This window comes from Castor canadensis, chromosome 4, assembly GCF_047511655.1.
Source record: "Castor canadensis chromosome 4, mCasCan1.hap1v2, whole genome shotgun sequence".
NCBI classification, from domain to species: Eukaryota; Metazoa; Chordata; class Mammalia; order Rodentia; family Castoridae; genus Castor; species Castor canadensis.
Window position 1 is genome coordinate 103,074,843 of NC_133389.1, and position 27,482 is coordinate 103,102,324.

General features: G+C 37.5%; 1 pseudogene; it reads left to right on the top strand.

The window, feature by feature from the left end:
• The first annotated feature begins 3,609 nt into the window (after window positions 1-3,609).
• On the top strand, window positions 3,610-3,887 carry LOC109689205 (large ribosomal subunit protein eL37 pseudogene; annotated as a pseudogene).
• The last annotated feature ends 23,595 nt before the right edge of the window (window positions 3,888-27,482 follow it).

Consider the following 27,482-nt stretch of genomic DNA (forward strand, 5'->3'; position numbering starts at 1 on the left):
AAACTCAACACTTTTCTTTTTATAGTTTTATGTTGTTTACATTTTTTTAGAATAGTCATGTAATACACACAATCAGAAAATAATGTGTTAGAGTTGCTTTTACCACAAATAGGGGAGGAGGAGGACAGGAGATGGACAGGAGAGGCCTCACACCCAGCTGGATTTAAGGAAGCCTGCAGGGTGGTAGGAGTGACCAAGGCAGAGCATGTTTCAGAGCTGGAAATACTGCTTGGAGAAGTGACCTGAGACAGAGAGGGGACAAAATAACCAGGTCTCTCTGCTTTTCTACACCTCTCTTTGGCTGACTATGCAGGGCAGAGCCTGAGAAAGGCAAGGAATCCATCTGAGGGCAAACAGGGAACAGACCAGCACTTAAACATTTCAGAATTATTTTCTATTTTATCTTTTGATGTTTGGAAGCATAGAGAGAGAAGCCCATATTCTTCGACAGAGTTCCTGGTACCACCACAGTGAAAAGAAAATGCACTTTCAAAACAAATCTCTTAGCTAAATTGTGTAAGTTCATTTTTTTTAATGGAAAAGCCCTAAATCTTTAAAACCAGAGGTAGGAGGTTAAGTGTAATTCACAAAATAAACAACATTGCTCATTGGGAGAATTTATACACAGTTTTAGATATTTAGACCTAGTCACCAGGTTTATAAACTAATAGCTCTTATGGATAAGATTTCATCATTTCATCATTTATTTGCAAAAGGCCAAAGATAGTTACAGAAGGCCAGGTTTTCTAGATTAGTCATTACTTTCTTTCTTCCCTTTGTTCTTTGTGTAACCAGACAGAGCTCTGAAACATAGCAACTCCATTACAACAGCAATAATCCACTTGAAAGAAGGAGACAATAAGATACCAAACCATCTAAGAATGGCAGATAGTTCTGAAAGAGAAGCATCTCACATTTCTCCAGTCATGCACTTCACCTTCAAAACAACATCAGACTCTATCATATTCTACAAAATCATCTGTAAGTATGAGCTAAATTCCATTTTTAATTCTCTTTGTATTCATCTCCCATTCGTTTATTAGAATGTTTAAAACTGCAGCCTTTGCTAAAAGCCAGTCCACAAACACAATAAAAATTTTCATTAAAATATTTAAAACCCAGGACAGCAGCTCAATAACATCAAAACCAAATGCTACAAGCCTGTAACAGCAAATCTCAAGTGACCCTTCCACCTTGCAGCCCTGTTGAAAGAGGCAGCATTTCACACTTTGTTCTAAAAGCTTTCGGGCCTGCCCTCCAAAAGGCCAGACCAGATGAATAGAACTAGACAAAATCTTGAACTACGCAAAGGAAATGTCTGAAAGCCTCTGATCCCTCCCTTCCATTCCTTTTTATAATGTACTGTGAGATAGATAATAGATGATAGAATGAATTACCTCATGGAGCTCAGCCTGCTGTTGCTTTGCCAACAACCCCCTACTTATGAGGCCTAGAGAGGGTCAGGAGCTGTTGCAATCCCCAGGAAGCTCGAGGGTCAGCACCAACAGATAGAGGGTTTGTGTACATTGCCATCTAACAAATCTTTTAAAATAAGAATTAAGTACCTAATGTACACCAGACATAATTGTTTCCCAAACTAAACTCAAGAATTAAAAAAAAGGTTTGATGCATAGAACAGACCCCTGGAAATCTAGAGTTAAGGGCTTCTCTGAAAGCATCAGCCTTGAGGTCTGAGGTCAGGCTCAGGTAGCCTGTGCACCCTGAGGATGGAGCTCTCTTCCAGGATTTTGCCTTTAAGATTCTGCCCACTTTGGGCCCTTTTCCAAAAAAAATCCAGAATTTTCTGAAGTCCCTTTAACAGAGGCAGAGTTTCTCAGCTGGCAATAAAAACCTCCAATTGCAAACACATCTGGGAAAGGTAATAACACTAACTTGATTTCTCACAAGGTCTAAATAGCTGCTTTCTTGAGAGTGGTTTTGATGTGGGAGGGAGAATTGAGTGATCATAGGGGGGAGATATAACACAAGGATTTTAGGTACTTGAAAAGAGTTGTCCTGAGGAGAGAGCAAATAACATAAAAAAAAGGGTGTCTGAAATAATCTTGTGCTACAGTTTAGCCCAGGGAAGAACTCTGGTTCACTTTTACATCCCCCTACATACAAGGACTACATCACAGCAGCTGTCCAGGGACCCCACTTCTGGTTGGCTTAAGCCTGTTGTCAACCCCCTACAGTGAACGGAAGAAAATGCCAGAGCCAGGGACTATGGCAGCATCAGTAAGCTGTGTTCTGCAAGCAAGGAGGAAGCATCAGTGACATGAAATTCAGAGCAATGCAGAGGGAAAGGGCTATATTCTGAGGAAAGGACAGAGAAATCCACATTGCTTTAGAATATATATTTTTCTTCTTTTAGGGATTGGTGGTCTCAGCTCTATAATGTACTTGCTAGTCATGTTGAGATGGAGTCCCTGATTTCCCTCAATAAGCAAGCATAACTTAATCCTCTCAGCAATTCTGTAAAGCAGATGCTATGACTGCATTTTAAAGATAAAGAGACTGAGGCTTAGCAAAGTTACATGACTTGCTCAACATCACCAAGCTATGGCAGGTACCAGAATTTGAGCCCAGATCTGCCTCCTCTTTTGAAACCACAGAGACCCTGAAAGCAAACATCATCAGGATATAAACTTGCCTATATTTCAATGCACTTAAAAGTAGCTTTATTAATGGCATACAGTCCCTAAACAAGCATATTAATTCAGTGTGTCTGCCTTATTCTCCATCCCCCTTCCTCTTCCTTCACTTTTCTCCTTTCCTGCATTTTCTACACACCACTTCCTTCTCTCCACTCCCTGCCCTTTTCTCGCCTACCTCTTCCCAATGATGTTTCTTCTCTTTCTTTACATAACTGAATGTTCTGAAAGAAGAGACAAGTAAACTAACTAGTTTTACTTCACAAAAACAACTTCAAAACCCTTTTTCAACCAGGGTTCCCCATTTGAACTCCAGAACAAAGAATACTTCCCTTTCTCTTCCAAGAACTGTTCATAGATCAGATTATTCTAAATACGTAAGTGAAAAATTAATTCATTACATAATGGGACAAGTAACTCTGTTAAAGAACCCTGACTGGAAATACCCTTGTATTAGGAAGTAAGAAATTAGAATAAGTAATGGGTTTTGCCATTCATAAATGACATCTGATCCAGGAATAAAGAGTAACTAAACATATGAAACAGATAGTCAGCAACTTCAATTAAAAATACAAGAAAGTGGAGAGTCCATCTTACTCCAGTGAGAATACCAGTCATAAAGAAAACAAACAACAAAAAATGCTGGTGAACTGGTGTGGTGGCCTAGAAAGTATATCCACAAACCCTTTGGTGTACTTTCCTTCAAAAAGTGGAACCTGAGCCAGTGGTTCATGCCTGTAATCCTTGCTACTCAGGCAGGAGGCAGAGATCAGGAGGATCAAGGCTCAAAGCCAGCCCAGGCAAATAGTTCACAAGACCCTATCTAGAAAATACCTAACATAAAAACGGGCTGATAGAGTGGCTAGCAAGCAAGTGTGAAGCCCTGAGTTCAAACCCCACTACTTCTCAAAAGAGAACTGGAACCTGGCTCTTCAGTCTCAGTGGCAGAAGCAAGATGATGAGGGGAACAACATTCTTTGGAAAGTGTCATCTTACAATGCACACATGTCACTGATATGGCTCTAAGGCCTACCACATTCAAAAGTTGACCTGTGGCAAATATGGCTACCTTGCCAAGTGCAAGAGAAAGTATAACTGGAGTGCCAAGGCTAAGAATCAAAGTACTATAGGGACTGGTCAAATGAGGTACCTAAAAATTGTCTATCACAGATTAAAGCATGGATTCCACGAAATAACAGCAGGGCAGCTATGGCAGCATCTAGTTCACCTTGAGAATTTCAATGACTGGTCACACAATAAATGTTCTTCTTTGTGAAAAATGTGGCACCTGGGCTGGAGGCATGGCTCAAGCAGAAGAACACCTGTCTAGCAAGTATGAAGTCCTAAGTTCAAACCCCAGTACCATCAAAGAAAAAAAAAAAGAGGGCTGGAGGTGTGGTTCAAGAAGTGTGGTGCCTGCCTTGCAAGCAAGCAAGCAGCCCTGAGTCCAAACTCCAGTCCCACCCAAAAAAAAAAAAAAAAATGGAGCCTAATTCTCTTCCCTTGAGTGTGGACTCAAGTAGAAATGACTTCTGAGACAAAGTCATAAAAGGTACTGTGCTCCTTGCTTGCTCATTCTTCCCTCCCTCTTTCTGATCAGTCTCTCTAGGGGAGTCATCTGCTCAGTCCTGAGGACACCCAGGCACCCATGAGAAGACCCTGATGTAAGGAACTGGGGACTCTGCCACCAGCCCTGTGAGTGAGCCATCTTGGAAGCAAATTCTACAGTCCCAGTTGAAACCTTCAGATCACTGCAGCCTCTACCATCAGCCTGGCTGTGGCCTCATGAGAGATCCTAAGCCAGAAACACCCAACTAATCCACTCCTGGATCTCTGATCCACAATAATGTGTGAGGCAATGAATGATTGTTGTTTCAAACTGCTAAAAAACACCAAAAATGCTTGTGAGGATGTGTTGGGGGAAAAGTGAACCCTTAAATATTTTTGGTGGGAATGTAAATTACTGTAGCCACTATGGAAATCAGTATTGAGATTCCTCCAAAAACTAAAAATAGAACTACCACATGGTCCTGCTATACCACTCCTGGGCATATACCCAAATGAATGTAAGTCAACGTATAATAGAGATACCTGCACACCAGTGTTTATTGCAGCACTATTCACAATAGCCAAGCTATGGAATCAGCCTAAGTGCCCAACAATCAATGAATGGATAAAGAAAATGGACATATATTCAATGTAGTATTATTCAGCAATGAAGAAGAATGAAATTATGTCCTTTGTAGGAAAACGAATGGAACTGGAAATCATGTTGAGCAAGAAGCCAAGCTCTGAAAGACAAATAATGCATATTTGCACTCATATGAGGAATCTGGACCTTAAAAAAATAATAATACAACATGTTGTAGAAGGGGGACTATTTTGGGGTGCTCAAAGGGGAAGGAAGAAAAAAGAGGGTAATAAGGAGTGAATATAATCAAAGTAAATTTCACACACAAACACAGTGTATGAAAATAGCATAATGTCCAAGTGCCAGTGACTCACACCTGTAATCCTAACTCCCGGGGAGGCTTAGATTGGGAGGATTGCATTTTGAAGTCAGTCCAGGCAAATAGTTCATAAGACCCCCATCTCTAATATAACAAGAGTAAAATGGACTGGAGGCACGACTCAAGTGGTAAAGCATCTACTTTGCAAGCATGAAGCTCTGAGTTCAAACCCCAGTCCCATTAAAAAAAAGAAAAAAGAAGAGGAGGAAGAAAAAGAAAATAGCATAATGAAGCCCACAAAAAGTTATTAACAGCGGGGGAGGGGGGGTTGAAGTGGGGACTGAGTAATATAGACAGGGTGCATTAGACCAAAGACATTATATACATATACAGACATGCCACACTAAAACTCCTTTGCACGATTAATCTATACTAGTACAAATATAAGGAAGTGAAAACAATAGACTTAAGAACACACTCAAATAGTAAGGGAATTCAATCTTTTTCATCAACTAGTTTTTTGACATTCAAACACCACCTGTGTTGTTTTTTTCAGTAAGTATTCTCATTTTCCTACCTAATTATTTTCAAATAAATTTTATATCATTACCAAAAATCAGACAGCCAGAATCATTTACACCAAAAGTTAAACAATAAAGGTATACTAGTACCCAACTAAGCCTGCCTCGTTTATATAATCAGAAAAATGGAAAGAGAATTAGAAAAAGAATAACTTCCTATATAATTCAGTTTTATGAAACATAGGGTCCCAACCCCATCTAAAACCATGTTGATCACCAAAGTTACCCCTCTTATTGTGGGAAACTCTGTATTTAAAAAAAATAAAAATTAAAAAAGTCAATCAACAAATGCTTAGTGAGCCCAGTATTTTTTGTTGCATGCACTTGGAATGACAAATTGTCTTTGAATGAAGAGCTCATATTCTAATTTTGGAAGACCCACTCCCCTACGATATGGCAGATGCTCAAAGTCAACTCCATCTGCCTCTTTAGAGGGTACATAAAACTTCACTACTCATAACACATTTCAAGTCCCTAGGACCTCAGAAAAAGAAATTGGTTGCCTAGACAAAAATCTAACTCCACAATAAACAATTGGTCGACTCTGTCCACCAATTGGCCAGAAAGGAGTCCCTAAGCAAAGGGAGAAATAGCCCATACCTACAGATCTGAAGAAGAAGTTCATATAACTAATCAGTCTTGGATGACATGGATCATCTGCATGATTCTCATTATTAACTCAAATTCTATCACAGGGTGCATTTCTGGCTCAGGTTTGAAGCCTCTTATTCTAAGCCCTCCTCTATGAAATGATACTCCAATTGCTATGAAAATAATCAAGATACCACCTAACACTTGTCAAAACATATTTATTTTTAGCCTCCTAAACTTACCATGCTGTAGAAACCTCCACCCCTTGGGTCCCTTTTATTATACATATTAAAATAAAGAGAAACAAGAAAATGTCCATAAACAAAAAAGTAAAATTTATTCTCCTGCCTCACAATTATTCCTATAATAACTAGAAACACAAATAAGGAATCATTATATTTCAACAATTGTCATGGTGACAAACTAATCAGAGAGCTGCATATGATTTTTCTCTCTCTCTCTCTTTTTAAACTGTTTTCATTTGTTAAAATGCTTAAAACATTGTTTGGATCCTTACACCAGCTGGCCAAAAATGGATTTAAGTTCACTTTGTGTTACAATGTCTCTCAGACCAAAGGGCCTCAGACTTTTTGAAGTCCCCCCATTAATAAGGTGCACATGTGTAAATAAGGAAAGCCAGCTTTACAGCTTGGAGGTGTGTAATCCTGGATCTTACTCCCACAATGGGTAAAAAATTCCCAACTTGATTAACTTTCAGAGCCTATAAAATGCTTTGAGCTCCTCCAAGAAAGACACTATATAAACACTAAGCATTATTATTAGGTGGCACTGAATTTATTAACAGTTTAGTTACTTCAGTATTTTCCTAGAACAAAATTTTTGTTCTGGCTTGTACAATCCAAATGACATTTGATTGAATGAACCAAAAAGCCACAATCTCTCAGACAGTAAAGAAAGCAAAAAGATATTCTCATTAGCTAGAAATAGTTAATTAACCGTGCAAGCTTTTGTGGCCTCCTATCCCAACTACCTGTCAGTACTCCTGCTTAGCCACTCCCATAGCAGCCCAACCATGTTATTCTGTTTCTTTCAGGTGACACCTTTGGCCAACCACCACAATTAGGTTTCATGGAAACTATTGCCAAAAAAAATCCTGCATCTGTAATTCTCCTATATTACCTTAACTTGTTTTCTCACTCAATAATTCAGCTAAATTTCCACACACCCCTATACATTTTGGGGTATAATCATTTTTGTAAATTTGCCATTAACTATCAAAATTCAGTTTATTTGCCAATAAAGTAAGCAATATTTATTGATTTCCCATAAAAATTGAAAGAACAACTCACACACGCACAATTCTATAGGTAAGGCAATCAGTGTGTATTAGGGAGAAAGTAATATGGAATATAAAACACATCCAAAGGATTTCAGATTTAACTGAAAAAATCAGACATAGGCACGCTGAAAGGTGATTAATAACATAGAGCTGATAGTTATTTCTTGATGAATGAATTAAATCAGACATTATGTTAATTACAAGTAAAAGTCCCAGCAGGAGGTCAGGAACAAGTGAAATTGAGAAATGCATCACCAAAATCAAGTAGGGACTAAACTGGTGGTCCAGGTTTGTTAAAATCACCTGTAGTGTTTTAAAATAATACTGCTACCTGGGTCCTACCTCAGACCAATTAAATTGGAAGCTCATGAAGTGGAGCCCAGGCATAGTAGTTTAAAGTGTCCCTAGATAATTCTAATATGCAGCCAGAGTTGAAAACCATCAGGCAAGACTTAGAAGGATTCAGCTGCACAGAAAAACAATGGAGACAAACATAAAAGTTTAGAAAGGACCCTCAGATGACTTGTAGGTACACTTGGGGAACAGTGAGCCAATTCAAGGAGATAGGCACGAGGTTCTGATGAAGGAGCCAGGAGAAGGGTCGAGTCCACACAGGACTGTGAAGTCCAGAAGCACAGCTTAAACCATCATTTCCTCCTTGGCCTTAGCTATTCTGAACTCAATCTCTGCTCCAGATGTCAGGCCTTTTTTAAAAAAATTTTTTGCTTTTTAAAATTTTTTTAGCACAGACATAATATTTTTTAATATTTTCAATATGCAATTGGTTGAATATGAAAATACAGAACTATTGGATATAGAGGGCCAAATGCACATTTTAAAAAATGAGTTTGGAATTTAAAATCTAAGACTTAAGTTTATAAAAAATTCCTTAGGGAAAAACATTAATATAAATCTCTATAACCTTGGATTAGGACATAGATAACACCAAAAGTATAAGGAACAACAAAAAAAGATGATTGAAGATTGTCAAAATTAAAAATTTTAAGTTAGCTAGCTATACAGTATGTTTCACTGTGACATTTCCATGTACATATGTGTTATATCCCACATTGGTTTATCTCCTGTGTTTTTCTCCTTTCTGCCTTAGTCCCCTTCTTATGGTGCTTTCAACATGTTTGAACAATTTTATATTCATTCTTTTTTTTTTATTGGTGTGCTAGGGGTTCATTGTGGTATTTACAAAAGTACTTACAATATATCAAATATAAAACAATCATTTTATTTTTAGAATCTTCCTTTTTCTGGGCTAAATCCCTCACAGTTCAACCATTCCTCATAAGAGATTGAAGGCTTTTCAAAATTCAAAGCCCAGAGAAACTCCATCTTTACAGTGTGACCTCCACAGGCCACAGGAGCCCTCCTTCAGACTGAGTGCTGGACACTTGCCATGAGGAAGCTGAGTGGCCTGAGCACTTTGTGGTCAGGTCATATCACTACATGCATATGGAACTTTGAGTCAGCAAAACCCTCTAAATTTCGGTGGATGCTGGTTTGTCTTGCTTTGTTTTGATCTGTTCTGCTTTAATAAACTGCATAGTTATTGTACATGTGTGCAGTCAAATTGTTTTTAACTGTAGGATTTCACATTCACCTCTGTTCTAGTTCAGCATATTTGTTTTGGCCTGCTCTCCCAGCCTCCTTCCTTGAAAGTTAATTATGTTTGATTAACATGATCTGAATGTGTCTATTTCCAAGTGCCAAAGTGAAGTGTTCATTAGCCCTTCAGTCTGATGCACAAATTACTCCACCAAACAGTAAGAAACCAATTTGGACCCTTGGGAACAATTTAACTCAATTCCAAGATACTTCCCTGGTATTCCTCCCATCTAAACAATTTACATTGATGAGCTAAACAAAGAAGTGAGGAGTCATGAAAGGAGTTTTCTACCTACTTTCTGTGAGCTTGGATCACTAAAACATTGTCTACATTTCCTTTGTGGAAATCCATCGCCAGATGGCAACATAAATGCTCAGCTCTCTTCTGTCCCTTTGTCTCCCCACAACAACAAATTGATTTATTTCATTCCAAGATCATTCTATTGTTTATTATAAGCATTGCACTTGAATCTAGAGGATGTAATTTCCATTTGGAAAACCGATGAAGGAGAGCATTGCCTCTAATAAGCATTCTTTTCCAAAGAGCAGCTTCCACCCTCACCTGGACTTAGCTCTGGCCAGGGCCCCCTTTCCTTTCCTGTAAACCAGAAATTATACTGACCCACTTTCCTCAGCACAACTAATAAAAAGTCGTGCAAAGCGCTGTCCAGATATAACATGGCCTATAAATACTTTATGTTTTGTAAGTGGCATGGGACAGCCACGCATTTCTAAAGTTTAGGGGCCATATGTTTCCAAGTTTGCATCTTAATTACAACTAAGAGAATTCCATGTGTTTGCAAGTAAAAGATTCTATTTTTACTTGGCAGGTTCATGTTCTCAAATAAATTAGATAATCTGATTTGGGTTCTTTTTCCTCTTGTTAATTTTCCACTGTTTTCTTCTGAATGGGGAAGATTCAAGAAAATAAGAAGAGTGTGAGCCTATGAAATGTCTCCCAGCTCAGAAACAAACATGAGTGTAGCCTCACACTGAAGGCCAACCTATCTGTGTGTGAATGCGTGTGTGTGCATTCTCTGGTACATGTATGGATGAAAGGGAAGGTGTTCAGACTGAGATTCATGGCTTACCTCCTTGGGCAGTGACATCAAATGACAGGTAAGGAGGAAGGAAGCTCTGGACACCCAAACAATGAAGACAAAAGGCTGTTTCACATTCCATCAGGAAGAACTGAGATGGTGGAACTGATGAGTCACATGGCAACAAGCACTTCACATTCAAATTCTGCAGTTTCTAAAAGTATTTGGCATGCTTAATTTTCCCCCATTGCTGATATTAATAATGATAGCACTTAGCATTTCTAAAACACTTTTCATCTTCAAAGCACTATATGAACATTACCTAATTAACTAACATTAACTAATTATAATTAAACTTGCCCTGGGCTTACAAATCAGGAGAACTTGAAGAAGGGAGGGGAGGTGGAGAAAAGAAGAAAAGCTTTCTAGACAGACAGGTTCCCCCAGTTTTCTTGAATTGAATTTTGTTTCAAATTATCATAGATTTTTAAACAATATTTGAGATAACCTAATTGGCCTCCCCTGCTTCCCAATGGTTAAATGTTGATGAGAACGATGGTAAATGGTCTCCAGAAAAGAAAATTGTCATTCTCATACCAACTCATACTAATAGAAGAATTTAAATGTCACTTAAAAGTGTTTCTCTGAAGCAACATGCTCTAAAATAGTGAGCCAAAGAAATATCTTTTTCTAAGCAACTTCCTCACTTCACACACACACACACACACACACACACACACTACACACCACATCAGAATTCTGACTTCGAGCATTAAGTGCAGTGAGCTCCGTGTTCTAGCTCATGAGCCTATTTCAGACATTTTTAATGTATCTATTGAATTTCCTTTTTATTAACCTTAGCAAAAACTTTCAGTAATATTATATCCCAAGATCAAATAAAACATCCTGTTTCCATAATTCCTAACAGAAAAGCCATATAATCAAATGAGTCTATTTGGATGCTCATGTTCTGTATATTACACTTATCTAAATTTATACTTGAAGGAGCGAATGGAGAGATAGGGTTTAAGGCCTCTTAAAAGTTCCCTCTTGTTTTCATTCTCGAAATGTCTAAATGAAATATGTAGCTACGCTTGACTGGAAGCCGTTGCTAAGACTTTGTTCTAGTCAGAACTTGTTGAGACTCTGTCCTAAAGTATGTGCTTTAGTAACCTGCAAGTTCACTATGGTATCAAAAAATAATGTTCCTTGTTTGCTCATTTTCAAAGGTCGGTGTTTAATAGGGTGCCTGCAAAAACCATGGGAAAATGGCATAATTTATCTTGGCTTTGTTTTGTTTTATTTCATAGTGCTTGCATTGGTAAAATCATTCTATTTCCAACAATACAGAAGACCTCTGTAATGTCATAGAAAAATCATTGCAACATGCCTGTATCCCTACAGGTTTTTTCACTAAAGGCCTCCAAGCTTGAAAAGGATGCAATCTTCTCTTCGGCGAGTCTTGGAGAGGGAAGATATAGTTCAGCTAACAGTGGTTACACTCAGAAGCTGGTCATTGGTCACTTAAGATGATGATGTGTGTCGTTTATCTCTGCTGAACTTGATCTTTTTATTGCACCCATCCAACCTCCATGTAGTGAGAGCCTATAGGTACTGCTATGCACTGAAGTCACCTCTACTTTCTGACAACTCACATGACTCCCCATGAAAATATACCTTTTCTTTCCCCTCTGAAGCCTGAACATCAGAGATGATAGAGATTTGGGCATGAACAAAAGCCAGAAGCACCATCAAAACATCCAGTAAGAGACCAGAGCCTTTCAGCTACTCAAATACTTTTAGTTTTTCAAATATAACCCTTAGCCTTTTGTATTACAAACACATACAACCATATTTGAGTTCTTTGCTGTCTTAAGAGGTCAATTTTTTGGTCTGAGATTGTGGGGGGAGTTGTGGGCTTTTAATAGCAGAATTAATTCAACACTTGGAGAGTGTCCAATATCAAAGACAAACTGTGGATTATACAGAATCCAACATGTCATTTTATAAGAGGGATGATCCCTTGGGAAGCCCCCACCCCCATCACAGATCTCCTTCAGAAATATGAGACAAATAAAAAGGTCCACAAAATAAATCAAAAGAGAACATAATTTTGAAGAAAGATACTTAAAATCCTCTCTCTGTAAGGCTAATAGCATGTGCCATTTTTATTTGATGGCCTGAGGCAAAGTCACCTAAACAACGCATAACACTACAGAAGCATGTCTTTATTTTTTAGGTCCTGCCAGGGAAGTTATATGACTCCTTATGGCATCTTATGAAAACTGAGTAGACAACGTATAAAAATTTGCAAAAGCTTGCTCTGCTACCTTAATCCTTTAGAAGGATTTATTCTTTAAAGAATGGAAACCTAATTTCTGAACCCCACCTATTTGTTGAATCCAAAATCTCTATTACATTCTTGATAATTACTTTACATAATTTCAGTTTCAAATAGCATAAAATCTGCCAAGTCCCCTCCCCCTACAAAGCTTTGTAAGGTAACACCTTCCTCAAACATTGCCCTAACTGTAGAAAAATGAAAATATTTTATACACCATGTGTACTGAGATTAACAATATGCAACAAATGACAAAAACTTGGTGTGTAAAGGTAACGCATACCAAATCTAAATATTTGGAGGACAAACTTGCTGTGCATAGGTTTAATGCAGAGCTTATTACACAATATTTTTGCATTATTTAAATTCATATGCTCAACACTGTAATTCCTGCTGAAAACTCATGAGGCTGTGATATGCAGAATCTCTACCATCATTTCTTTGATCTGTTCTGCTTGAGAGAGGATGAGAACTTTAATTATAAGTTGGGTTTTGAATAACTTTTTCTGCATAAAGGTAAAATATCTTCAAAAGATGAAACCCGTCATCTTCAAGATTAAGCCTGTTGGGGGTTTTGAAGCAAAGAAGGCTTCCACATGTAAGGACTGGAAGTAGAGAAGGATCAATTTAGAAATTTGATTTTTTTTAGATATACAGAATATCTGAATAACACACCCAGGCCATTTGCCAAGATTGCACCTTCCACTCAAAAGAGAACTTCTGCTGCAAGCCTCCCTGTAATTTGCATTGAAGCAAGGAACACAAACCAAGCCAAAAAGTCACGCGTAGAATAATGGAAACTGAGAACATGGACTATGCTTCACGAGTGAACCAAAACATTTTCTGAAGTGACTGTTACATGTGAATTTCATTTATGTACACTAAGCAACAAAATCTGCTAAAAATTAATTATATGTTGAAACTGGAAGTGTTCCTAGCATAATTGGTATAAGGTACCCAGGATGAAATTGAAATGATCATTCTAGAATTACAAAAATCTCAGGAACATAAATTATAATTTCATGATATGCCTTGAAGTGGTGGTTTTGCAATAAAAATTTTAAATATATATATATATATATTCTCAGTGTTTGTCTGAAAATGCAAATACATGAAACAAACATGGTTAGTAAATGAACCAACAATTTGCTACATTTGAAAAAATCTGTTTTTATACTGAATACTTCAATTGGCAAAAACCTGAAAATTTTGTCTTTCTAAAGGAATTACAAACTCACATAATGGACCCAAAATGATTGGTGATGGCAACAACAGGGATCTGCTAGTCTTAAACATTAAAAATTAAAAACCTTAAACAACAGAGGAAATGCTCTTGCTACGTTAATTTTCTTGTTTGTATGCAGACTCTAAATACAAACCAGTTCAAGTTCCATTACTGAAGAACCAAAGAGCCATAAAACCAGAGGTTCAAGGTACAAAACAAACCAAAAGCAGCCTTAAATGAAGAAGACATATTGCCCGGATGGGTTTTGCTTGCTCCTTACCTGTGTTGTTTGCAAGTTTAAGTAGACAACCCAGGGGCTGAAAAACCTCTGAATGGAGCTGCAAGTGTTTAAACAATTCACCCATTCCACAAACCTGAACCAAGAGAGCTGACTGAATGCTGGCACTCCTCAATCCCCTCCCCATTTTAATATAAACAAACATTCTTGATTTACAAATTTTCAGAGTAATGATATAAATTTAGCATTTTTCTTCAATGGAAGACTTGCTTGTAAGTTATTCCATTCTTCTCCTTTTCAAAACTGTATCTTGTAATGCCAGCTGCTTTTCTTTGAAAAAATGCTTACCTTTTTTTGACCAGTTACACTGGCTATCTTGTATCATCTTCAACTCTATATTTTAAAGATATGAGTTTGTTTGAAAGATGCTATGTTGGGATCAGTGTTGATAATTACTTATTGACTGTGGTCCCCACCAATGAAAGAGAGATCCAGCGAAGATGCTGTAATATAAGCTCTCTGGGAAACTATACTATCAGATCACATAGTACTCTATATCCTAATGAGGAAAAGGAATTCTAAATTACCCTCCCTGTTTGATCCTTTCCCTGAAAGTCTTAAGAACATTTTGTTTAAAACTCTAATCAATTCTAGCTATTGAAACACTGTTGCCAGAGGCAATGATAGGAGTGAAGAGACCAGGAAGTTGCTAATTTAGAGACCAAGGTTCTTCTGATCCCAGCCCTCTTACCAACCTCCAGTGGGACTTTGGCCAATGATCTCCCACCAAGGTTACCTCAGGGCTGTCATCCAGTATATGAAGTTTGGCTGGTTGTGAAGAACAAAGGCAAAATAAGAACCTAAACATGTTATTGATGTTGTTTAAACCTTGTTTGAAAAGGTTTGTTAATTCTTTTCAGATGTCATTAATGCTGTAGGCTATTAGGTATGTCCATGGGAAATGTGTTAAGTGGTGCCCTAACAGACTGAAAGATCTTACTTCATCAGATGGTGAGTGGTTTGCTCCTAGAGAGAACCATATTATTCAATGTGTGCCTCATTTGCAAACTCAAATTTTGTACTGAGAAAGTACAACTTTCTATCTTCATTCAACAGATCTTTCCTTGTGTTTTCAGCATTTGAATTAAATGCTGAATTAAATTGGTTTGTTTAATAACTAAAGTGATCATTTAAATTTAGTTGTGGCTTGAAAAGGGGTGAGTTCTCATTCAGAATAATACTCCCAAAGCACCTATATTTCACCCACACTATCACTCTACCTCTTACCCTGACTTGTTTTACTAAATAGCACTTAACCCCATTTAGCATGATTTTACGTATTTATTTATTATTTGATAAGTGCCTGCTTCTCCCAACAGAATGAAAGCTTCATGAGGGTAAGGATTTTGTTTGTATTATTTACTCTTAAATGCCCACTGTGCAGAAAAATATCTAGAATATTTGTGGATGCTTAATACATACTTTAGCAGAATGCTAAAATTATTTATTTTAAAGAGACTATTATAAGTAATGTTATAAAATATTTATAATTATGGCATTAAATGTTCCATTATTTTATATATCGTCTCAGGAAAAGGAGAAAGAGTCAAAAAGAGAAAGGAAGAAGATTTGGAAGAATAAAGCCTTATAGACCCTTGCTAATCAAAATTGTAGTTCAGGAACCAGCTACATTAGCATCACAAAATTTTCACATTAGCATGGTAAAAAACATAATCCCATACTTACTCAAAATCTATTAAATCAGAATCAATATTTAAGCAAGATGCCAGGTGACTCAAATCACATTGAATTTGAGAAGCACTACGGCGGGGACATATACAGGAAACCTATATGTCCTCCTGGTATAGACTTCCTCCTCAGGCACACACTTGCAGCAGCCATGCACAATAGAAGGAGAATCATCACGAATAATTCTCTTAGATCCCTCAAGTCTAGAATGATTTCAGAAGACTACCGTACTCAGTTCCAAAAAGACTTTTTTCCTGCTTAGTTGTTCCTTTAATGAGGAAGAAAAACTTTTTTTCCCAACTAGAAATAAAAAGTCTGTAGTACAAATACTGAGAAAAGGAAAAATGGAGACAGAAACTTAATCATAGTAAGGTGAAATTCAACAACAAGAATAAAAGACTGAGATCAGACTCCTGCATTTTTACTACAGAAGGAGGAGTTGAGAGAGGAAGAGGCTATTCAATGCTTGCAGGTTATTCACTAAGGCAATAATGGAAGAATATGGGAACCGGAAGATCAAATTCAAAGTCATGACAATTTTTGTAGGGCAAATTTTATCTACTTCAAATTGAAAGGAAATAATGTATTCTGGTTCACATAAATTTATGAAGATTTAAATTATTTTACTACATATCAAAGTGCTTTATTGCCCCAAGTTTGATAATCCAAGAAATTATCCAATAATCTGAAATAATTCACAGTTTAGTGAACTACATCTTAGCATCAGTAATCTTACCTATAGGCAGCACATGCAACCAAAGGAAGAGATGGTCCCAGGAGCATGTAGAAGAGGAGACTCCTAGCAGGTTTGCCATTTGGAGAAATCTGGACCATGAAAGCACACTTTTTCTGAGAACTCAACCTGCTACCAGCTGATAGCCATCTTGAGAGGCACTTTTCTAAAAATCACTGTAATTTATAAACCAAATGCTTTGAAACTCCTTTTGCCAGATCAAATCAAACTGACTCTCAGTTGGTAGAAGGCCCAGATGTGAGTTTCATAACACACATCAATTACTATCTAATCCATCACTTGTAATGAGTGAATGTGCTCAGTGCCATTCCCAGAACCAGTGTCATGGAAACAAATAACAGCATCTAGGTAGGAATAGAGTTAAAAATGCTCTAGTTGCTCTCTGCAAAGCAAGAGTCAAGCATGTCTAAGCACATGCTTAGTTTGGCCTTTTAATCTCAAGCCATATCATCTCTTGAGCTATTTAAAGACCAAGTTGCAAGCAGGGAAAGATGTTGCCATGGCAAAATGTCAATTTCTTTAATAGCTTCTAGGACACTTTCTCTGGCAATAGCCAAAGTTTTTCAGGTAATAGTATATCTGTTAACGTGCTCATTAATCTTAATGATAGACACATGGGTCTTCTTCCACATGGAAAGTCTTGGCTTATTTGTGCCCTTAACATTAGCTTGAGGTGCTTTCAACAGAAGATAACACTGCAAGTCTACACACTGAAAAAGCCGACATCAACATTAAATAGTTCAAAAGCCATTTGAACAACCAAACTATTGTCACAGCTGAATTTGTAGTCCATTGCCACCCTGGTGGGGTTTGTCAGCTATGACTTCATTTATTACTTGAACTGGCTGATTTTACCATGGTCAATTATTCTAGACTGGGATCAACACCATAATCATCATCACTACAATTTAGTATTAGTGATGATGATGAATATTAGTATTTACTGTGTTCCAAGCACTGCTCTGCATGTTATATGTATTAACTAATTTCCTCCTTATAAAATTTATTACATAGTAGATACTATAATTTGTCTTACAAATGAAGAAACTGAGGCCAGTGTAAGGTCACACAACTAACTGTGCTGGAATATTAACCTATTACAGGTCCTTTCCTTCCTTGTTGCATTTCCCATAGTTCCATATTTTGACACACACAAACACAATACCAACTGCCCCAGTCTCCCTTGACCAACTAGAATGTTATAAAAAAGGAGAACCAGATAAATAAAAAAGATGAAGGAGATGTACTAGGAAGAATTCCTTGCATCAGTCACGTTAGCAATTTCAAAAGAGTATCCACGAGGTTGCCATTGTACATATCCAGATCTGTGCTCAAAGTTATGACTCAAAAAAACAGCAAAGTCCAGGGAAATCCGAGTCAAGGATGCAAACAGTACCATTTCAACACAGCTTCTCTCCTTCTTTTGGTTCTGCAAACCTCTCATTGGTTTCAGTCTCAGGAAGACCACATCTTTATGGGTACCTAGTAGTTCAGATTTATTTCAGCCTGGAGCTAGTAGCTAGTGGTCACTGCTGAAAGGGATCATCTCTTCTCCATAACTGCAACAAATATCCTAGAATTGACTAGGTAGCATGTCCATCCCTGAACCAAACATATGCCAAGGGAATATGCTATACTAGACATGGGGTTGGAGGAAGATGCTACATGCAATCTCCATATAAACCTCATGGATTAAGCTGGGGAGGGTCAGTTCCCCAAAGTAAAAGCAAGTTGCCACTGCCAGAAAAGTCTAAGCAAAAAACAAAGTCCAATCCAGCTCTCAAATGAATTAATTTCCCAACCTGAGCTTGTAAAATAATGACAAGAATTTTTAAAAAGAGAAATTAAGCCCAATGATACAATGTCACAATTCCAGGTCCTGAGTAATCAGCAAATGCAGGCATACATATATAAATATACTAGAACAGTAGTCCTTCCACTTCAACAACAGAAAATATATGGGTCACTCAGGCAGAAATTAAAGTCTGAATCCATTCAGACACAATTGGTAACTCAGTTCCAAAGTCATGAGCACCCAAGTACATGATAATTACTTTCATGTCAAATAAGTCCTATTCCTTTTCACTTCAGTTTCCATGTTGTCCTGACATTACACCATATGGCGTGGGCCAAGTGCTCTTGTATGCAAAGTGAGTTCAGAGTAAATGAGCTAAAAATGTCTTACATACATAATGGCTCTTGTATCAACTTAGCTGTGAATACTAGATTGCTGCAAACACCAAAATAATAGTGCTGCTAATGAGGAGATTTGTTCATAACTTACTACACTGTCAACTCTAATGTTCAGCCATAATGGTGATTATTTATTGATATCTTGTGTCTATACAAAGCAGTGAGTGAAGCCAAAAGCAACTTCTTCACAAGCTTAACTCTATTAGATTATGAAGAACCTCTAAAAGATAATTTGTTCAGCAGTACTGAGGTTTGAACTCAGAGTCTCATGCTTGCTAGGTAGATACTCATGTACCCCCACCCAGCACAACAATTAAAAAAAAAAGATAAATTTTTTGCCCAAGTTTCTTATTTGAGATATCTTGATCACAAAGACAGAGGTCTAGATTTAAAGTCAGAAGACTATAGTCCATTCTCTCAGAGACTAGTACAAATTTATAAATGACAACTTCCAGTACTGGTAAGAACAGAGATGACCAGGTACTTTCATTCATCACCTGTGGGAATGTCTTTGATCCAGTCTTTTAGAGAGGAATCTGACATTATATATCAAAATTTTAAAAGCACATATCCTTCAGCTCAACAACTTTACTTCTGGAAATATATACTGTAAAAATTAAAGTACCATTATATAGGACATACATAACAAGGATGTTTATCACAGTTGTATATGTAATAGCAAAAGCTTGAAACAGCTTATATTTCTACAAAAGGTTGAATACACTGCAATGCATCCTTTAAGGTGCAGATTTTCATGTGACTATTAAAAGAATGAGTAATAGTTATACCTTAACTTAGAGAGATGTAGTAGGTATGGCATTAAATGAAAAAATCATGTTGTAAGAAATATAGGTAGGTAGATACACAGGCAAATACATAAATATATATAGTTTGATCACTTCTTTGAAAGAATAGAATAGTAGGGCTTGAATTCTGGCTTTGCAATTGAAGTGATGTTTAAGTATCAATTTCTTCATCTAAAAATAAAGGCCATCTTTTTGTAAAGATTAAATAAAGTGATAATGAAAGTGATTTGTGAGCTGTAAGTAGCAATGAAATATAATATTATTATAAGATGGTCTCATGCAAGTCTGAAATTTAGGCTACACAAAGTTTTCCCAGGGTAATATTGACTTGCATAATTTTATTTAAGTCTATCTATGCCACTATCAGCCATCTTTCCTGATCTCCAATTAACCAGATTCACAAGAGAGAAAACTATATTCACTATGGTAAAATATAACTAATACTACTGCAGATTACCCATAGGGTACCAGGAAAACAACTGCATGTGTTCCCCAAAGGAGTCACACAATTCATTTGGTATTTTCAGGCCTAACAAGATAACATTTCTTTTGGTGGCTAGTTAAGTAGCAGACCTTAGAAGATAACAGCCTTGTAGAAATATGGTTTTATGCAGGGAGAGTTTTCACATTTTAAAATTAATGTTTGTCTTTTCAGACACACTTTACAGAGATTTTCATCATATAATAGACAAAATTTTATACCAACTCTCTGGGGCTAGATGACCTGCATATCAACTCTAGACTCTACTTCTTTCTATGATGTGTAACTTTGGAAAATTAGTTAACTGCTCTATGTCTTAACTCTTTCATTTGCAAAATGGAGGCAATAACAATACCTACCATTTAAGATTGTGATAATTCAATGACTTAAAACATTCAAAGGACATAAAGCAAAGATATTACCTAACAGATGCCAAATGAATTTTAGTTATTATTATCCTAATCTTTTCCCTTAACGAAAGTTTATATGCTTTTCCATATTGATTATGTAGTCTTAATAGCCATCATTTTAGGGATGCTTAATAGCATGCTTTATAAAATGAGTGTGCTGTAACTTATTTGGATGCTATACAAAAAATGGACTAATGCTTGCTTATTTTTCAAATTTTCTTCTGATAGTTTATGATTGAAAATAAAATCTTAATATCTTCATTCAATGGTTATTCCTGTATTCTTGATTATTCTAATAAGATAGACCCTTAGAAAGAGTGCAGAGGAAGAAGGGATATAGCAAAATTTAGGTACTTTGATGCATCTTGGAAGTATGGCTTTAGATTATGACTATATTGTTTCTTATTCCTTTCTGAACCACAGAACTTGACACAATGCTCTTCACCTACCATTCAACACCTGATGATATTTTTTCCCAGGGTTCATTTAAGAAAGGTCATTATAAGAAATCAACACATTAAAATTATCTGCAAGATTATTATTAAGATCTTTAAAACATAGTTCCTTAAGTTGCTAATAAGGCAAATTTGAACTCAAAATAAACTAAGAAAAACCACTTACTCAATGACATTTTTAGAACATAAAATTCCCCCTATGAATCATGTGCCCACAAACCACGAACCCCAAAACATTTATCTCCTCTGACTCATTCTGAAACACCGACAACTTCTCCATTGAAATTCAAAATTTCCTAACACTGTAAGATCCTTCTTTCCTCTAATTCATCAGTTCATTTCTCATTGGCAAAAGGCAATCATTGTAATCTCTATATTTATATATTCTAGAACAAAGACAGAATTACAATCTTCCACTGCACATTGGTCTTTCCCCTATCTTCCAGATGTGCCTCTGTCTAACCTAACACTAGACTTTCATGGTCCTCCTTTCTTGCCATTAACCACGACTGCCTACAGGTGACATTTATCCTTTAAAATCTTGGATGCTTCATAAAACCTTGTTTGCATCTATATTTGGAGTCTCCCTAGAAATGAGAGAGAAAGAGAGAGATTTAATATAAGGAATTGGCTCAGCTCATGTGATGATTATGGAGGCAAACAACTCCCAAGATCTGTAGTCAGCTTTTAGTAAACTAGAGACCCAAGGGAGTCTATGGTGTAAGTTCCAGACCAAAAGCTGGTGAGCTTGAAACCCAAGCAGACTAGATAGCTCAATATGAGTCTGAAGGCAGAAAAGACCAATGTTCCAAAAGCCATTTCCCTGATGGGACATTCAGCCTTTGTCCTATTCAGACCTTCAACTGACTGGATGAGGGCCATCCACTTTGGACAGGGCCATCTGCTCTATTCAGTTTACCAATTCAAATGTTACTTTCATCCAGAAGAACTTTCATAGATGTATCCAGAAATAAGGTTTGACCAAATACCCAGACACTCTGTGGCCCAGTCAGGTTGAAACATGAAACTAGCTATCAGTTACCTGCAGAACCTGTGACCTCTGTTCCCTCTCTGCACAGTTTGCTTAAGGAATCACACCCCACTCACAAATTTCTGTGGATTGATCCAGTCTTCCAAAGTATAGTCAAGCTCCCTTATTACTTTCTCCTCTGCCAGCACACCCAGAGAGCTTCACATGTGTGTGGGTCACTACACAGAGAACTCCCATCATGCATGAGAAAATTTGAATCCATAATGTTTGCTCTCAGCAGCCTTTTCCCTTATAACAACCCCCAGCCCAAAACAGGAAACTCACTCCCAGGGTATTTTATTCTGTTCTATTGCTACAAATTATATTGGGCTGCTGGTCTGGCAAGCTTTTCTGGCAAGCTCCTTTTCCACCAATTATTGAATTAATTAATTTTCCACCAAGTTTGCTCTTTGTTCTGTATAGCACATAAGTGGCACTAGGGGGATGGAAAGTTGATACTAAGAGAGCAAGACAAGTGCTAATTTAAGTTATCATGAGAAGCACTTAAAATCCCCACATCTTCCAAGTAGACCCTTACTGACCATTATCCTCCTCCCAGTCAGGACCAAGTGAATGACTTCAGAGAACTGGAAATTTCACCTCTGTGGCCTTGTATGAACCCAGATTCAATTTGAAATTAAAGTCATCCCTTGAAATCTCACTGGAAATGCTAGCAGTATGGCTGGATGTGATGATTCTGGCTGGCAAAAATGGCAAGTCATTTATCTTTTCTGCCCTTGCTCCCTCACATGTGAATGAGGAACACTGACTCACTTCACAGGAAGGCTTCGGGTTTTTAATTAATTTAACAACACACATCAAAAATATATTTGTTTGCATAATTCCTTTGCTCATTCTGCTAAGCTCAGTGATCTGCCAGTACCATTCACTGCTTCATTGCTTAGTTGATCTAACCTACATCTTTCCTTAAACAGTGACTCTGGTCTGGTCCATAAATATACTTTTGTCTGCACTTACAGATACTTATAGATACATGTGTAGATTTTAGTTTCCTATTTTAATGTTTTCTTTTCATTGCTACAAGTGTTGAGGTCACATGTTTTCTTCATCAAATGCTCACTGAGATCCCTATTTACTACAGAAAACTTTAGACGTCCATGCCAAAAGATTTCATGTCTGACAAGCTTATATCTAGCCAAATGAGCCCACATCAAACTCAGTTTTACTTTTCTTACTCCAAAGCACCTTCTGTGACTAGACAAAAGAAGATGGAAACTTCATCCTAGAACATCAAACCCTGCCAGGCACATTTCCATCTGTCCTACTGAAGATTGCCAAAAGCTTCCTTTTCCCCCGTAAAGTCAGTCAATCAAAAATTATTTCAAACAAAAGTTATTTAAGGACTAAGTAAGATGGTAGTTCCTACCTAACTGACCTCTTGAACTATGGGAGGCACACCTAATCAATATAGAAGGAAAACAACTGATGCACCAAAGTGGTAACTTCAAAATCTGTTTACTTCCCTTCTTAAGCCACACACACACGCACACAAGAAAGACATTCAGCCTAAGGGATAAAGAATACTGTCTTTAAAGAGAAGAAATCAAATGTCTCAGAACCTGAAAGAAGTAGGAAGCTTCACAACTAGAACCTGAAGCCAGAGGACAGAGGAAAAGTCCAAGTGACATCAAGAAGGGCAGGTTGAGGCCAAGAGGTTGGGGTTGTAATGGCTGGTCATCCAAGTCAAAAAGCAGGCTGTGCATGTCGGCACTGGAGCAAGGGAAAGTCTTGTTGATGCAAGGATTGAAAGCACTCATACTGAATGTGCTTGTTATCTTTTATAGTGAAAGCCAAACAGTCAATGCAGAAAGCTCTGTTGGATTTCTTTCCTTGAACTGGTGCTGTATTAATTCTCTCACCTGTGCAAATTAACAGCCATATCTTATCAGTGATCTCATGTCAGTTCTACTTTTCAATGCTCTCCAAAGATCTTAAGGACCACCAAATATCCCCACAGTCATTTCTCACCCTTGTGTAGGCCCCTTTGCTTCAGTCTTTCTTCGCGTTTCTCATCAACAGCCACGGCAGGATTACGCCTGAACAAAAGAGTCTACGTGCATCAGTCTGTCAATGAGTCTTAAACAAACTGTGGAGTACTGAACATCATATTAGGTACTATAAGAACATTTTTTTAAAAATGAGATTGTTCCTAGACACTCCAGAGGCAGATATCAGGAAGATCATTCTCAAGGCCAGCCTAGGCAAAACGTTAATGAGACCCTCTTTCAGCAAAATAAGCTAGGCATAGTGACTCGGTACTTTAATCCCAGCTACACAGAGGCATAAGTAGGAGACTCACAGTCCAAGGCTAATGTGGGGGGTAGAAGGCATGACTCAAGTGGCAGAATGTCTGCCTAGTAAAGAATGAGGCCCTGAGTTCAAACCCCAGTACCACAAAAAAAAAAAAAATTATCTTTCTACTAACAAAAATTGCTTTCTAATTAAAGAGCTTATCTGCCCCCAAACACAATTGCACTAAACAAATGGACTAACAAAATGATACATGGAGAAATAGAAATCAAGATATTATTAAATTTTAAAGAAATTAATTTAAGAAGACATTACTAAAAAAGCAGAATCCAGAAGTCTTGAAGGAGTACCTCCAACCACAACCCCAGGAAATGAAGTCAGAGCTAACTAGGGAAAGTGATCATACCAGCTGCCTTGTTTTACTTCCCATTCACTCCTTAGTCCCCTGTCCTCTGGCTTCCTTTTGTCATTTGGCTTCATAACTGGAAGCTGGTAGCTCTCAAATTTAGTGCACATCAGAATCACACTATCTAGGACTTGTTAGAAAACAGATCACTGGGCCCCATCTCCAGGTGTCTCATCCAGGAGGTCTGAGGTGGGACCTGACCCAGGAATTTACCTTTCCAGTTAGTTCCCAGGAGCTGCTGGTCAAGGAACTTCACCTTGAGAACCACTACTCTGTGGATCTTGAGCAAGTCTCTTAAAGGTGAGAATACATACCCCCTCCCTATCTCAGAGAGTTACTGAGAAGACCTAAATGAAAAGAAGCTTGAGGAAAGCCCTTTGTAAGCTAAGAAGATAGAGCATAACTAATCTATCCCAACTTAATTGCCTCTGTTTGTGGCCAGGACACAAAGTGTGACCCCAAGGACCTCATGCGTGAAACATTGTTTTCTAGCCCACTGTGCTTCTGTGTCTTCCTCACTTATTCCTCTCCCTCCTCCATATTCTATTCTTCTCTTTGCTCACTCTTTCCCTTTACAGATTCATCTAGTGTCACTGGCTTCAGAATCACTGCCATGAAAATCATTCTCTCAGCTCAAGTTCTCTATTTCTCACTCACCATGTTAGGTTCCTAACCTCTCTAGTTTTGTTCAAACCAACATTATCCTCCTAGGCTCAAAAATACATAGTCACATTTTACCCTAACTCTTCTTAAATCTACCTCCTAGATATAAACATCCTTCTTTTTAATGTCATCTTTTTTAATGCCTTCTTTTCTTTAATGTCATCTGCTACATTGCCTTCCTTTCTCTCCAATCCCTTGTTGGCCTCTGTCTCACAGGCTTCCCACCTGGCTTCTCTGCTCCAGTCCTCCTAAACGTTTCCTCCTGTGAAGCTGCTTAAAATACTGTTTTATCAAACCCCTTCCACTCTAAAATCTACCCTGCTTTTTATGGCCTAATTAATGAATTTCCAAACTGACCCAGATATGAGGGTTTCTGCAAACTGTCATTATGTTTGAACAGAGTATGGATGGACATCTATTGGGTCCATGGCAGGAGGAACTTCTACACTAAGCAAACTTCCCTTCCAATTTTCCAACTGTATCCAGTTATTTCCAAATTCAAATTATACAATTTTTTAATAAATCATGTCTTCAACCAATCCATCCTACTAATTTTTTACACCAAGATGCCATCATAATTACCACATATACACCTCTACTCATAATGTTCACAGTCCTTTCTGCCATCACAAATCCCAATCACCCCCAAGGTGATTCCCCAATTCCTTCTTTTCTACTGATACTCGTAATTCTATTGCTGTCAAATACTGTGAGCAAAACTATACTCAGTTTTCTCCTGCTTCCTCCTTTCTTCTACTCTTTTTCTTTCTTTCTCCTCCTCCCTTCCTTTCTTTTCTGTCTGCTTCCCTCTCTTCCATGAATTATCTTTATTGCCACATAACATGCTTGAGAACTTCTTATCTTTATAAAGGAAAACCTCCACTGATGAACATGAACTACATCTGCCTACCATCTACAAATGCTTTTTTTGCTTTTACAACTTCTCTATATATAGCTTCTCTATTCCACTTCACATTCATTCTTTCTTCAACCTCTCGCAATTTAGCTTCTAGCTCCATCAACTTACTCTGTTTAGTTCACCAACAATTTTCTCTGTGCCAAGTCAATAAAAACATCTACCTTCTAATCTTATCCACCTCTCAGTAATAGTCAACATTTTCTAATCATTCCTCCCTTTACTCTTTTTCTCTCTTGGCTTCCAACACTCCACACTCTTCCATTTTTTTCTCTCATCTCATTGGTCACTCATTCTTAGTTCTCTATCATAACCTCTCTTCTACTCAGCCTCCAGATTTTGGAATACTCAGAGGCTCAGTCCAGGACTCTCCCTCTCTTATCTATACTCATTCCCAGATGGCATCATCAACTCTCATGACTAATATATTATCTGTTGATGACTCCTTGTTTCACCCCCAGGCTTAACATCTATTTGGAGTGCCAGATAGTCTTGGTATCTTTGGTGTCTAATATAAACAATGAAAATATCTAAACAAAACTCTTAATTCACCTCCCAATCCCCTACTAATTCTACTCCTCTCATCTTTCTCAGTAAATGACACTACTCATTTAACTCAGGCCAAAAATTCAGACACATTCAATCCATCAGTAAAATATGTCTCAAATATATCCAATTCTCCCCATCTCTATTGCTGCCATCCTAGACCAAATCACCAAAATCTCTTTCCTAGAAGGTTGTCGTAGTCCCTTAAGTGGCCTTCTTTAATACCTGTAGAAGTCAGGGTGATCTTTTAAAAGCATAAATAATATCACAGCACTCTCCTGCTTAAAATATTTCAATGACTTTCCATTTTAAATAGAATAAAATTCAAACTTCTTACTTAGCCTACATCAGTCTCTTACTTCTCTAATCTCAAATGTTGCTGCATTCATCTCCCTATAAGCAACTTCCCAGGCCACATTGGTCCCCTTGATTCTTCACACAAGCCAATCTCTTTCTTGACGACAAGGATTTTGCTATTCCCTCTTTGGATAGCACTTTGCTGGGTTTTGACCTGGTTGATCTTTACTCATTATTCATATTTTATCTACAAATGTCACCTTCTCAGAGAGGCCTTTTTTGGCCACGCTGTCTAAATTACCACCTATTAGAAAGGTACTCTCTATCACCATACCTGGATAAGAGTTATCATAACCTAAAGTCTTACTAATTCTTTTTATTTACTTACTTTTTTGCCTCTGTATCCAGCTGTTTCTTCACTTCCCCATAACGATCATTTATTAGTAGTCCTTAAAAATAATGCTTAAC